This window comes from Cavia porcellus, unplaced genomic scaffold, assembly GCF_034190915.1.
Source record: "Cavia porcellus strain 051 isolate PalLab524CR breed Dunkin Hartley unplaced genomic scaffold, mCavPor4.1 scaffold_17, whole genome shotgun sequence".
In the NCBI taxonomy this organism is placed as follows: Eukaryota; Metazoa; Chordata; class Mammalia; order Rodentia; family Caviidae; genus Cavia; species Cavia porcellus.
Window position 1 is genome coordinate 29,046,489 of NW_026947500.1, and position 15,659 is coordinate 29,062,147.

Consider the following 15,659-nt stretch of genomic DNA (forward strand, 5'->3'; position numbering starts at 1 on the left):
AGAAGTTTGGGAACAACAGAGATTAACAGCAGGAAATATATATTAAGAAAATAAGCTTCTGTCTGAGAGAGAGAGAGACAGACAGAGGACAGACAGAAGGGTTCCTGACTGGTTGCAAAACACTGTCTTTTTTAGGGATTTTTACAGTGTACAACCACAAAGCAAGGCAGGTCTAAAGTGGGGAAAACATAGGAACTCATAAGATGAGCATGAGGTGGGACAGAACAGTGGCCAACCAATGAGATTAGCTGCTCAGGTAAAACTGATTAAATCAGGGACAAATGGGGAAGTGAGTCATGTAGCAAGGGGACATCCTTAAAGAGCAGTGACTCTTCCTGTAAGGGGTTGGGATGGTGACTCCTGGCTTCCTCAGGGTGACAGAGACTATTAGGATATCGATTCCTGATGCTTTTCCTTAGAAGTATGTAGGTAAATTTGGTTTATCTTTTGTCTTAAAGTCTGGCCCACAGTGGAGGTGTCTGTCTCTCCCATAATTGCAAGGTATCTGGCCTTCTGCACTGGCTCCTTCGAGGGCCCAGCCCTGTCTCACTGCCTATAATGTTTCTATCTAACTCAATTGCCTGTAACATGATGATTGATGGTATCAAGCCCGTCAGCACACGCTTGTTGGTCATTTGGATTCTTCTTCATTTTAAAAACATTAGTTGCCAGTCCTTTTCATTACAATTGCTAATAGTCCATTATATATTCCAACACAAGCCCTCTGGTAGAAGCGCTGATGCAAATACCTTTTCCGTGTCCTTTCAGGCTCTTAATGTTTTCTTTTGATGAAAAGAAGTTCCTTAACTGCATTAAATTTGAATTTCATCTCTTTTCATTTGTGGTGAGTGCTTTTATCATACTGTTTAAAAATCTCTGCCTAATTAAAATCATTCTTTTGTTTAAAAAAAAGACATTCAATACAGTCAAAATTCATTTTCTCTTTAAAGGTTTCTGTATCCCTCCAAACTTTTTATTTATTATTAGTTTTTACATTTCTCATTGTTTAATTGAAAAGACCCCTTCTTTTCTGCCTTTTTGGGCTTTGATGGGCGCCTGCCTGTGTCTCCCACTACATAAACATAACAACCCCTTTATCTATTTAGATTTTCCTAAATTTCAAAAATGCTTTGTCATTTTTCATGGTGCAGTAAGTCTTCCACGATTTCTAATTAAAGTCTTATTTTGAGTGTTTTTATGTCTTAGTAAATATCAAAGTTTTTCATTTTCTAGTTACTTTTACGCTAGCATAGCAATTCAGTTGTTTTTGTTTTTGTTTTGTTTTGTCCTTTCTTATTGGCTTGTATTCTACATGCTTGCGACATTCTCTTCCCAGTCCTAGCAGCTTCTTTGTCTTTGCCTTGGAGGAAGCACCAGACCAACCTTAGGGTGAATGATTCACTAAGACTCACAGAAATTGTATCCTGAAAGAAAAGAAATAAAACAAAACAAACAAAGGAGAAATCATGGAAAAAACTAGAACTTCTAAGAATCTCTTCCAGGGGATCTCCTAGGACTGTACTGAGGGCCAGGATATATCTTATGCAGCCTCTGTAGTCTGTGCTAAAACACCAGACTTTCCAAAGCTAACGCTATTGTGTTTCTTGTAATCCACAAACGAGCCCCCCCCCCACAGAGCCCCCAACCTCAAGTCCAAAAATGGGACAAGACATTTTTTTTTAAAAAAAGCACTGCTGTTTTATTTTATCCTGGGCCCAGCGACACAGTGCTGTTGGAGTTGGCAAAAGCTGTGTGTCTCCCTCAAAACTTTCCAGACTTTTGGTAGAAAGCATAATTTACAAAGTAAGGGGTTATGGGCGTGGATCAGGAAATCTAAAGAATGAGGAAGACCTTTGTTTCCCTTTGCAGAGGACAGAGAAGTCTAGCAGGAATTAATAATCCTTTGTCAACTTATTTTAGCCCTCAATTTTACATAACATCTGTTGTTTGTAGAGGGCAGCAATCTCTTAACATATCAAGGTCAGGTTCCCAGGGATTTACAATTCTTTACAGAGGGGAGTAGTGATTAACATATCAATTAGGTCACCCAGAAATAATGACTCATGCAGTACAGTATGGCGGCCTTATAGGTACTTTGGTCATACAACTTAGGCATAACGCGAACATAATGAAGCTCTTTTTGCTAGTGTACAGCAGTGTTGTAGCACTGTGTTTAGACACAATGTCTTGGTTATGTTTCTTTTCTTGCTCAGGCAAAATACCTAATGCCCACTGTTGCTGAGAGTTTTAATATGAACTGGTGTCTCATTTTGTCCAATTTTTCTCCATCTACTGATATGATCAAATGGTTTTTATTCTTTACTTTGTTAATATAGTAAATTACACCAATTAGTTTTTTCATATCCAAGCAACTTTGCAATCATCAAATTCACCCCACTTTGTGATTCAGCGCTTGCCTTTTGAAGAATCGCCAGGTTTGATTTCTTAATATCACACTGAAAAGATTTTGCCATTAGATTATACTACAATATTCTTTATAAAATTTCTTCCTAAGACTTTGCTTCAAGTGCAATCCTATCTTTCTAAAAAAGTATTCTCTCGTTCTGTACAGCATAGAAAATTTGTGTACCATTGGTATTATTTTTTAAGAAACTGATGGAATTCATCAGTCAGTTCATTTGGGCCTAGAAATTTCTTTGTCAGAATAGTTTACTATTAAGAATTCAATTTCTTTAATAGACATAGGACATTCAGATTTTCAATGTCTTCTTGGGTTTGGACACATTATGCTCATTAAAGCACATTTCCACTTTGTCTAAGCAATCAGACTTGGTGGCAGTGAGCTGGAACACGGTGGAACGGCCACGATCCTTCTCCTCCTGAGTCTTGTCTTGTGCTATCCTCCATCATTTGCAAACCACCACTTCAGATACATTGTTCCGGATTCTCATGTCACTTCTTCAGGTTTCTCGTTCCTTTCTTTTTCTCACAATATGAGAACAACCTAAGAGGCAGAACACGATGGGCTTTCAAGTGTTATTTCCCGGAGCGAGCTGGCACGTATGCCTCTCTCTGGGGCATTTGGTGCTTATGTCACCTCGACAGTGTACTATGTTTCTCTCTTCCTTGGAGGGCTGTTGCACAAAGGATAAGTCATATAGCAACCTGCTAACAGGTGCAATGAACACGGTGCACCTTCATTACTGAATGCATGGGATAACTTAATGCCACCATCTTTTCAGGCACATCTCTTTGTTCATAAGTCCCTGGCTTGCTCTGCTGACACCCAGAATGTAAGATCCGGAAGCCAGTCACGCTACTATGCTGAGTGTCAAGCACTGTGTGGGATGTTTCCCACAGACCAGTCCACAGGCAGTAGTTATACCCTCCTCCTAAGGAAGGACCAGGGGATACAAGGTCACCCACCAAACTGCACACCATGGGTGAGGGGTCAGAGGCACCTGTAGAGGTGCCCATGGTTCTGTTGAAAAGCGAGTCCTTGGTAGCCTGAACTAAACTTGGTACAGCCTGCATGATCATCATCCCATGCAGAAAGGCAAGAGAGCCTGAGGTCACAGAGACCAGCACAGGGACAAGCACGTGTCATAAGTGCCAGGCTTGATAGGTGCCCGGTTTTGGCCTGGTTTCCTTAGCTGGGAGAAGAGAGAGGTTTCTCTGTATGGAGGGCACCTGGAGGGATCTGTGTAAGCAATAGCCTGAGCCGCCATCCACCCAAATACAGAGGTTTGGGAATGCCTTCCCATGCAAATCTGGGGCTGGGCCTGCACAAGGTTTCGGGTGAGCTCAGACACCACTCTTTTCTCCCTAGGCTCCATGCTGCCGAGGTGCCTCCTTCTTCCCAAAGCCTACACAGTGTGCTACAGGAGAACTGGTTGTGAACAAACCCTTCATGGCTGACTCTGGCCTCAATTGGGAGATAACTCTGTTACTGCTTGGGCCTAGAACTGGCCGTGTGAGGTGTCCTTCCATATGGCAAAGCCCTGCTGAGAACAACTTCTTCTAGGCCATGCTGCCTTTCCATCCTTCTAGTCCTGAACACTCAGCCTTTTTCAGGCACAGGGCCAGGCCTGATGGCCCTCCATGTCTATTCCCTTGCCACAGGGTCCCGTGACTTCCATCTTGAGGACACCCTCCAGCTCATATACAGACTGGAATGCAACTGTACACCTGAGCTGTGCACCACCTCTGTTCCAGCCCAGTGGGAATTCTGGATGCGAGGTTCTGCAAAGCCAGGTCCACGGGGCTGTAGTAGCAAAGGACGCAGGCAACGGTTCTGGGCTGTGGCATCAGGCACCCTGCAGAATGGGAATAGCAGGTTTGTAAACTGCTGAGGACCAGCTTGACATGGTACAGAGGCAGGCAAGAACTAATATTAATAAATTGACACACAAAAATTTGAAAGTCTGTCCTATGCCTACAAGATTTGTGGCAAGATCCCTGGCTAATAAATCAAGGGCAGATTTATTCTTAAGACAACAGCCAGAGTTGGGGCTAGCAAACAGACTGTGAGGTTCTAGTGTCTCACAGCAAGATAATATGGCAGCTGGGGAAGGAGTGCAAATAACTAGTGCAAATACCAGCTAACTCAGCAATCACAATTAGCAGACAATCAAGTTACTAGTTAATCCCAACCTGTTCCTATGTACTTTCTCCAAAAATTCATTGTTCCTTAATTCTTGAAACTTAACCACATCAGTTCACTCCCTCTGCTTCCTGCAGCCCACCAGCACCACCACCCCCAATTATCCTGTGCATCTAATACAGGACACCAGTGCCTCATGTCTTACCCCATCATTGGGCTTTGACCATCCTGGTGCCCCTTGGAAGCAAAATATACCTCTTGTCTGTGCTTTATTCTTTCACCATGCTCTGAGCAGGAGATTGTGGTCCTAGGCCAGGGCCCCAGTAGTACTCAGTTTGATGCTTGCTCACATATTCCGGCCTCTGGCACATGTGCGACCCTGGAGAGACTGAAAGTGTATGTGTCCTGGGGGCTGGGGATTTAGCTCAGCGGCATAAGCGCCTGCCTTGCAAGCAGGCAGTCGTGAGTTCAATCCCTGGTACTGATAAAAAGGAAAAAGAAAAAAAAAAAAAAAAAAAAAAAAAAAAAAAAAAAAAGAAAGTGTATGTGTCCTTAGTTGGGGATGATCTTCTCCTTTCTGCCAGGGGAAAGATTCTTGGGCCTTGTGCCTGACTTCTACATAAGGCAGGGGTTCTGCCATGGGAGGGTCACAGAGACAGCAGCTTTCCTTTTAACATAAGAGACTGCACCAGGGACAGAGCTGAGAGACCTGCAGACCCTCCAAGTGCTCCCTTGCATAGGAACACAGCTAGCTCACCAATGTCACCTCGGAACATGCAGCATCCCATCACCAGGCATGTCCCCAGCAGCCATACTCCTTCAAGGTCAAAATGGCTGCAAGGTCAAGGATTACAGTGTCATGTACAAAAGACCCAAAAAACTAGAAATAACCAATGGGGCAGGTAAAGGAGCCACACAATGGATGATTAAGAAGGTCTCAAAAAGAGGAGGGCAGCTCATTAAGGTCAAATGACAAGGATTCAGTTTTCAAAGAGGAAAGGAGACTGCAGAGCAGCAGAGCAAGCATGGTGCTGTCCCTGTTCCACACATGGGTCATGCTGAGGTCTGAATCCATACAGGGATCTGCAGCAGGGATACAAGTCCCTGGTAGCGGTGCTTGGCACACGAGACAGGAGCTGATCGGCCTTGGGTCGAAGGAGGCTACTTAACTCCTGGTTTTTTTGTTTGTTGTTTTGAATTTTTTATTTTGAGATAATTTTACAGCTTTGTAAGAAGCACTGCAAAGAAATTCTCTCCACAGCTTATTAGAGCAGGAGTCCTGCCACCTTCTAGCCATGAATTGCTGCCGCTGTCTCTGCCCCAACAACCCCTAGAGTGGTGCTCAACCTGTCCTCTACTACCCTTCTGCCAAGTGGCCAGTCCTGAGGGTGTGGTCTGGGTTCACATCCCTTTTTCCCTTTTGGATCTTTCTCACATCTCTCGCCTTATGGGATCCTTTGCTGCTGATCCCCACAATAATATCAAAGAGCTTCGTTTTATCATCCAATCCTACAATTTGACCTGCAAAGACCTCTACGTCATTTTTATGTCTACCCTTTTGCCACAACAGAAAGTGGAACTCTGGCAGGCAACCCAAGTGGTAGTGGACCAAAAACATCAGGTTGATGCTGCACACCCTTGAGGGCCAGCTGCAGTGCCAAATGATGATCCTTGGGCTGGGGATTTAGCTCAGTGGCATAAGTGCCTTTCTGGCAAATGCACAGTCATGAGTTCCATCCCTGGTACAAAAAAAAAAAAAAAATGATCCTCAGTGCAATTATCAGCCCACTGCTGATAGCTCGTGATGCATGGCCCAAATGATTGACTGTATTCTAACAGACCTTCAAAAACTTTTGTGTAAACAGACTAATAATCAAAAACTTCAAGAACAGACCCATTGAGCCAATGAAAATCCTGCTGAATTTTAGCTTGTCTCACTGAGACCCTTGCCAAATTTACAGATGTAAATTCCATTCACCTGAAGGATAATTCTTATTAATCCCCATTCTATCTCCCCAGTGGCACCCAACATCAGGGCCAAATTTAAAAAGTCAGAGCTTGGTCCTCAGTCCCCTAGGGGATCTCCTAGATGTGGCTTTCCATGTTTTCAATAATAGAGAGGAGCAGCAAAAACAAAATGAGCTAGAGAAAACTAAACTTCACTGCTGATTTTTTTTTTATTTTTGAAGAGGGTAAAATTAAACATAACAAAACAGATCATAAGATAACAATGTGTCTTAGTTACTTTTTGCTCGTTGCTGGGACAAAGTACCTGAAGCCCAAGTTGGGAAAAGAAAGGTTTATTTCTTACAGTTTTTGGAGGTTTCAGTCCACACTCAGTTGGCTCCAAGGCAGGTGGGCATGGCTGGGTCGCAGTTCATGGCGGCTGCAAACAGCAAGCAGGAACCTGCAAAGAGCAAGACACACCTTCTTCCTGCCATTACATCACATCCTGGATCCACCCTTATGTGGGTGGAGCACTGACAGCATCAATCCTAGCACTAGACAGTGAACCAATTACAAATGCACAATGCAAACTCGTGAGGCCTGGGGAACACAGACATAGACCATCACACAATGTAAGAGACACAGATTTCAAAGTAAGACAACCAGATATCTTCACTGTATATCATACTGTCTCTTGTTTTCTTCCAAATAGTTGTCCATATCTTCACATACAATGAATTCATACAAAACAAAATAGTATAGAACTGATCAGAATAGGATAATGAAGGCATTTTAAGTCCTTCAAGACCAGACAATAAGGAAGTCAACAAAGGGTCCCATAATGTATCTCATTCTCTTCAAAATAGCTGTCCATACCTTCATGTATGTTGAAATTAAACATAAAAAAAACACACTAAAATCACTCTGATCAAAGAATAATAGGATTGCTGGATTTCACATCATGACACTACAGAATCAGCACTGGGTGCCTTAGTGTTTCTTTTTCTTCAGAGTAGCTGTTTATCTCATTGTGCATTGTATTATCAATTCTCATGAACTTTTTAGAAGTTCTATGCATACATGAGTCTCTACATATATACCTATCTTTTCTGTATTGAAAAAACAAAACAAAATAGGACAAAACAAATTTCTAGAAAAACACAAACAAAAAAGACATATAAACAACAATAGCAAAGAGCCCAGAACACTGACAGTACAGGCTTCAAAACAAGGTGGCATGAGCATAACTAGGGTTGTTATTTTACATAATCATCTTCAAGAGTTCCTCAGATCACCATACAGTAATATGCACAATTGTTCCAATCCTATGAATGCTAACTATTTTGTTCCAAGAACTTACAGAGTTTGTAGTGCAATCATCTTAGCTCCTAAGTGTGTTTATATAATTTTAAACATTTTTTCTTTTCTCTTCCTTTTTCTTTTTCCTCATTTTCCTTGAGATATTATTTTTTCAGGGGCTGGGGCTTTAGCTCAGCAGCATAAGAACCTGCCTTGCAAGTGGGCAGTCGTGAGTTCGATCCCCGGTACCGGTAAAAAGAAAAAAAAAAGATATTATTTTTTACTCTTTAAGCAGATTCTTATCCTTTCACTGTAATTATTGAGTTTTTTCTGTCTTACATACCCTTACAATTTCTTACACTAGAGACACTTCATGGTATTCCCACATTAGTTTGATTTATTTCACTTACAAGTATGGTCTCGAGTTGCATCCATTTACTTATAAATATCTCAGTGTGATCACTCTTTATAGCACAGTGGTACTCCATTGTATAAAAATACCACATCTTTTTTATTCATCCCTCAGTTGATGGACACTTAGGTTGTTTCCAAGATCTGGCTATTACAAATTGTGCTGCTATAAATGGGTGCACATATATCACTGTGGTATGATGTTTGCAGTTCTTCTGGGAATATGCCCAGAAGTGGGATACCTGGGTCAAATGGGACCAACAATCCCACCTTTTTGAGGAATCTCCAAACTGACCTCCAGAGTGGCTGCACCAGTCTACACTCCCAACAACAGTGCAGGAGAGTTCCTTTTTCACCACAGCCTCTGCAGCATTTGTTGTTGATAGTTTTCTTGGTCCTGGTCATTCCTTCTGGAGTGAGATGGAACCTCAGTGTTATTTTAATTTGCATTTTTCTAATGACCAATAATGTGGAACACTTTTTCATGTATTTATTTGCCATTTGTATTTCTTCATCTAGAACTGTGTATTCATCTCAGATGCCCATTTTTGGATGGGGTCTTTGAATTTTGAGGATCTGATTTTTTAAAATTCTTTAATGTTCTGCACAGAAGTCCTTTGTCTGAGGGACCATTCACTAAGACTTTTTTCTCACTTTGTGGGTTTTCTTTTCACTATGCTGGAGATTTCTTTCAACATGCAAAAACTATTTACTAGGACAAGATCCCCCTTATTAATTCTGTGAAGTATTTCGTGTGCAGTTTGATTCTTGTTCATGAATTCTCTACTTACCCCTAAGTCTTCAAACTTTCTACCTTCTTTGTCTTCCAAAGAACTTAGTGTTTCTGTTTAATATTTAGATTTTTGATCCATCTAGATTTTAGTACATGGTGATAGGCATGGGTCTACTTTTAATTTTCAGCATATGGAGAGCCAATTTTTCCAGCATCCTTTATTGAAGAGACTATCTTCCTTCCACTGGGCATGTTTGGCCCCTTTATCAAAGATAAGGTGGCTGAGTGTGTTTGTAGTTATAGTTGTATCTTTTAAGCTATTCCATTGATCTTTTTTTATTTAAAGAGAAAAACAAAACTAAACAAAGTAAAACAGTAAAAGGCTAGAAGTAATACAGAATTTCAAGAGAAAAAATATACAGTAAGAATTCACCAGTTAATAGATCACATATTGTCATCTTATAAACAGTTGTCCAGATTACAAAATTAAAGCATACAAAGTGGACATTAATACAGTGAGACTGCAGTCAGTTCTGTTTAATGATCCAAGAAAAACTCAGCAATATGGTTCTCTATCCTACACATTTAAATATACTTGCAGTTATATCCTTTAGATCACTTTCCTTCCTCTCTTATTTATGCTAACAATCACACATTTTAGTTTCCATTACTTCCACAGTTTTTTTTTAACTTTTTCTTTGAAGAGGAAAAGAAAAAAGATTTTAAAAAGCCAAAAAACAAAAAAACAAAACAAAACAGAACAAGACGGACCAAAGAAAAACCCAATGTGACAAAGCAAAACAGAGTCAGTTAGATCAGGAGGATGGACATAGTATATAATGAAAAAAAAGGATTACTAAGTGATCAACAATGGTTACCATTATGCCTCTTGTTACCCTAAAGAGAACAGCCTATATAAGCTGGTATAAAAGAATTGAACAAAACTGTACAGAAGACCAATAAAACCCACACTGGAGAGCTTACAGGATTCCAAAGAAGATAACAGTCAAACAATAACGGGCATCATAGAATATCTGGTTGCCTTCCAAATGGTTGCCTATACCCTCAAACTTGATACTATTAAGCAAAACAGAATATAATAAAATCAGTCAGAACAAGATGTGGAGAACAATACAGGGGTTCAAATCAGGTTAATAGGGAAACATCTATCACACTTTTTTAAATTTAGTTTTCCCTTAGTTAAAAGATACTAAGAAATAAATTAATTTGAAAAAAAGGAAAGAAAAAGGAGGGGAGATTGAGATAAAAAAAGAACATATCAATAGAACAACACTGGTCAGAACCGAAAAATTTAAGCATCATTGTGTTTCACCCCCAGATAGCTTGACATTAATAGTAGTTACCATAGTGACTCTTTCCTTGAAATATTTGAGTCTAACTTCATATACTATAGCATCAAACTTATCAAGACAGTGTGAAACCGATCAAGAGAATTAAATTATTGCAGGGTATTTAGAACCAGCTAGCAGAAACCGAACATCAATTTCTATATTATCTCTTTGTCTATAAAAAATTTGCTTATACTATTGCATACATTAAGATATAATAAGATATAACATGTTAGAACCAATGGAAACAAATGAACAACAATTTGATGGGGCTTCAAAACAGGATGATATTAAATCAGCGCTAGCTATTACGCTCTTATTTTCTTCAAAATAGTTATTTGTAGTATCACAGACAATAAAATAAAACAACCCAAATTAAAACCATTCCAATTAATGAGTGAAAACATTATATGGCTTCAAACCAGTGTGACAAGGAATCATGATTACCACGTACTTTCATGTATTCTTATCGTTTCTTACACTAGGGAAACTATTCGGTATTTGTACATGTGAGTTTGATTTATTTCACTTATGAGTATGGTTTCGAGCTGCGTCCATTTATTTATAAATGTCTCAATGTGATCATTCTTTATAGCTGAGTAGTACTCCATTGTATAAAAATACAACTTTTTTTTTTTGTCTTTTTCATTTTTTTTTTTTTTATCGGTACCAGGGATCAAACTCACGACTGCCTGCTTGCAAGGCAGGCGCTTATGCCGCTGAGCTAAATCCCCAGCCCCAAAAATACAACTTTTTTATCCATTCCTCAGTTGATGGACACTTAAGTTGTTTCCAAGATCTGGCTATTACAAATTGTGCTGCTATAAACATGAGTGCACATGTATCACTGTGGTATGATGCTTTCAGTTTTTCTGGGAATATGCCTAGAAGTGGAATAGCTGGGTCAAACGGTGCTTTCTGAGAAATCTCCAGACTGACCTCCACAATGGTTGCACCAGTCTACACTCCCACCAACAGTGCAGGAGAGTTCCTTTCTCCCCATAGCCTCTCCAGCATTTGTTGTTGGTGGTTTTCTTGATCCTGGCCATTCTTTCAGGAGTGAGATGGTATCTCAGTGTGGTTTTAATTTGCATTTCTCTAATGATTAGTGATGCTGAACATTTTTTCATATACTTATTTGCCATTTGTATTTCTTCATCTGAAAATTGTTTATTCATCTCCGATGCCCATTTTTGGATGGGGTCTTTGAATTTTGGGGGTCTGATTTTTTTAAAATTCTTTGTATGTTTTAGACAGAAGTCCTTTGTCTGAGGGGCAGTTCACTAGGATTTTTTCCCAGTTTGTGGCTTTTCTTTTCACTATGTTAGAGATTTCTTTCGATGTGCAGAAACTTTTTAATAAGATGTGATCCCAGTTATTGACTCTGGGAAGTATTTCCCATGCAGTTTGAGTCTTGTTCATGAATTCTCTACCTACCCCTATGTCTTCAAGGTTTTTACCCAATTTGTCTTCCAATAGATTTAGTGTTTCTGTTTTAATATTTAGATCTTTGATCCATTTAGATTTTATTTTAGTATATGGTGACAGGCATGGGTCTAGTTTTAGTTTTCGGCATATGGAGAGCCAGTTTTTCCAACACCATTTATGAAAGAGACTGTCATTCTTCCAGTGAACCTGTTTGGCCCCTTTATCAAAGATAAGGTGGTTGAGTGTATTTGTAGTTGTGGTTGTATCTTCTAATCTATTCCATTGGTCTTCAGCTCTGTTTTGATTCCAGTACCATACTGATTTTACTACAGTTGCTTTGTAGTATAACTTCAAGTCAGGGATTGTGATGCCTCCTGCCTTGCCTTTGCTGCTTAGAACTGTCCTTCTATTCTAGGTCTCTTCTCACTCCAGATGAATTTTAGGATTGATTTCTCAAGATCTATGAGGTATGTTCATGGCATTTTTATTGGGATTGCATTGAATCTATATAACAGTTTTGGGAGAATGGCCATTTTCACAATATTTATTCTTCCTATCCATGAGCAAGGGATGTCTTTCCATTTTCTGAGATCATCTTCAATTTCATTTTTCAGTATATTATAATTTTCCTGTATAGGTCTTTCACTTCTTTCGTGAGAGTAATTCCTAAATATTTCATTTTCTTGGTTGCTAGTGTGAAGGGTGTGGCTTCTCTTATTTCTCTCTCTGTGAATTTGTTGTTAGTGTATAAGAATGCTATTGATTTTTGAGTATTGATTTTGTATCCAGCCACAATGCTGAATTTATTTATTATATCTAGGAGCCTTTCAATGGAGTTTTGGGGGTCTTCTATGTAAAGTATCATATCATCTGCAAATAGTGATATTTTAACTTCTTCTTTTCCTATCTTTACGCCTTTTATTTCTCTTTCATGTCTAATTGCTCTGGCTAGTATTTCCAGTACTATATTAAATAGGAGCGGTGATGGGACATCCTTGCCTTGTGCCTGATTTTAAAGTAAAGGCTTTCAATTTTTGGCCATTTAGTATGATACTGGCTGTTGGTTTGTCATAGATGGCCTTTATTATGTTGAGGTAAAGATCATCTATTCCAAGTTTCTGCAAGGTTCTTATCATAAATGAATGTTGTACCTTATCAAAAGCTTTTCCTGCATCTATAGAAATGATCATGTGATTCTTACTTTTGACTCTATTGATATGGTGGATTACATTTATTGATTTACATATATTGAACCATCCCTGCATACGTGGGATGAATCCCACTTGGTCATGGTGTATAATCTTCTTGATGACTTGCTGCATCCTATTTGCCAATATTTTATTGAGGATCTTCGCATCTGTGTTCATTAGGGAGATTGGTCTGTAGTTCTCTTTTTCAGTTGGGTCTTTCTCAGGTTTTGGTACTAGAGTAATATTTGCTTCCAGGAATGACTTGGGAAGGATTGCTTCCCTTTCAATTTCATTGAAGAGTTTGAGGAGTGTCGGCATTAGGTCTTCTTTGTATTTCTTGTGGAATTCTGCAGTGAATCTATCTGGGCCTGGGCTCTTCTTTGTAGGTAAGGACTTAATTACATTTTTTATTTCATTAATAGAGATTGGGTTATTCAGCAGTTTTACATCTTCTTGACCTAGCTTTGGTACTTCATATGCTTCTAGAAATCTGTCTATTTCTTCTGTGTTATCAAACCTTTGAGAGTAGAGGTTTTTGATATAGGTGTTGATGATCTTCTGTATTTCTATTGGGTCTGTAGTGATTTCACCTTTTTCATTCCTTATTGCATGAATTTGAGCTTTTCTTCCCCTTTTTAAATAAGGTTGGCTAGGGGCTTATCAATTTTATTTATTCTTTCAAAGAACCAACTCTTTGATTCATTGACTCTTTGTATTGTTTTCTTAGTCTCTATTGCATTGATTTCTGCTCTGATTTTTATTATTTCCTCTCTTCTTTTGGCTTTGGGCTTGACTTGCTCTTCTTTTTCTAGCTGTTTGAGGTGTAGTATCAAGTTATTTATTTGTATTTGTTCTGTTTTCCTGATGTGGGAACTCAGTGCAATAAATTTCCCTCTGAGGACAGCTTTCATTGCACCCCACAGATTCCGTAAGTTGTATTTGTGCTTTCATTTGTTTGTAGATATTGTTTAATTTCTTCTTTAATTTCCTCTGTGACCCACTGATTACTCAAGATTGTGTTATTGTTTCCATATGTTTGTGGGATTTTTGCAGTATCTTTTATCATTAATTACTAATTTCATAGTGCTATGGTCTGATAACATGCAGGGGATGATTTCAACTCTTTTGCATTTCTTTAAATATGTTCTGTGAGTTAATATATGGTCTATTTTAGAGAATGAACCATGTACTGCTGAGAAAAATGTGTATTCTGTTGTTGTTGGGCGGAATACTCTGTATATGTCTATCAATTCCATTTGTTCACAGGTGTGATTCAGTTCTTTTATCTCTGCTGATTTTCTGTCTTGTTGATCTGTCCATTGATGTCAATGGTGTGTTAAAATCTCCTGTTATAATTGTATTACTGCTAATTTGGTTTTTCATTTCTGATATTACTTGTTTTATATAACTGGGTGCTTTGGAATTTGGTGCATATATATTTAAGATAGTTGTCTCTTCCTCTTGAAGTTTTCCCATAACCAGTATGTAGAGACCTGCTTTATCTCTTCTGATCATTATTGGTTTGAAGTTCACATTGTCTGCAAACAGAATAGCTACCTCCACTTTTTTTGGGGGGTTTCTGTTGCATGAAGTATTGTTTTTCATCCTTTGACTTTCAGTCTGTGAGTATCCTTTTGGGTTAGATGGGTTTCTTGTAGACAGCATATGGCTGGATTTTGTTTCTTGATCCATTCTGCCAGTCTATTTCTTTTAATTAGTGCATTGAGACCATTTACGTTAATGGTTATAACTGTTATATATTGGTTTATTGGTGACATGTTATATTTCTGCTGTTGCATCTTTATCTTTCTTTTCTATTTAATTGTCTGCTTTCTTAAGTGATTTTTTCTTAAGTGTATCTAGACTGTCTTTCAGTATTCTCTGCAGGATTGGCTTGGTAATCATGAATTTCTTCAGCTGTTCTTTGTCATGGAAGTATCTTATTTCTCCATCGATTTTGAAGGACAGTTTTTCAGGGTACATCAGTCTAGGTTGGAAATCATTTTCCTTTAGGGTCTGAAATACTTCACTCCATGCTCTTCTTGCCTTATTGTTTGTGTTGAGAAGTCTGCTGTGATTCTGATAGGTTTTCCTTTCTAGGTGATCTGTCTTTTCTCTCTGACAGCTTTTAATGTTCTATTCTTTTGTTCAATTTCTGGAATGGTGATTATTATATGTCTGGGTGTAGTTTTATTTTGGTTATGACTATTGGAAGTTCTATATGCCTCATTGATCCTGATATCAGTTTCCAATTTCATGTTTGGGAAGTTTTCAGCAATTACTTCTCTAAATATCCTCTTGACATCCTTTGTATTGTCTCCTTCTTTTTCATTTATCCCTATCAACCTTATGTTGTTTTTCTTTGCGTCATCTTGCAGGTGTTGAATTGTTATTTCTTGATTTCTATTTTTAAAAGATCTTTCCTTTCCTGGCTGCAATCTTGTCTTCGAGGTCTAAGATTCTATCTTCGCATTCATTCAGGTGGTTTTTACAACTTTCAATGGAGTTTTTGATTTCCTGTATATCTCTTTGCATCTGTTTTGTTTTTTATTTTATTTAAGGAGAAAAAAGAAGAAAAAACAGAAAAAGGGTACAAGTTATACAGAATTTCAGAAAAAATAAACAGTAGGAAATCACTAGTTAATTACATATTGTCATCTTAGAAATAGTTGTTGAAGTTACAAAATTAAAGCATATAGAGGGGACTTTCAAACAGTGAGACTGCAAACAGTTTTGTT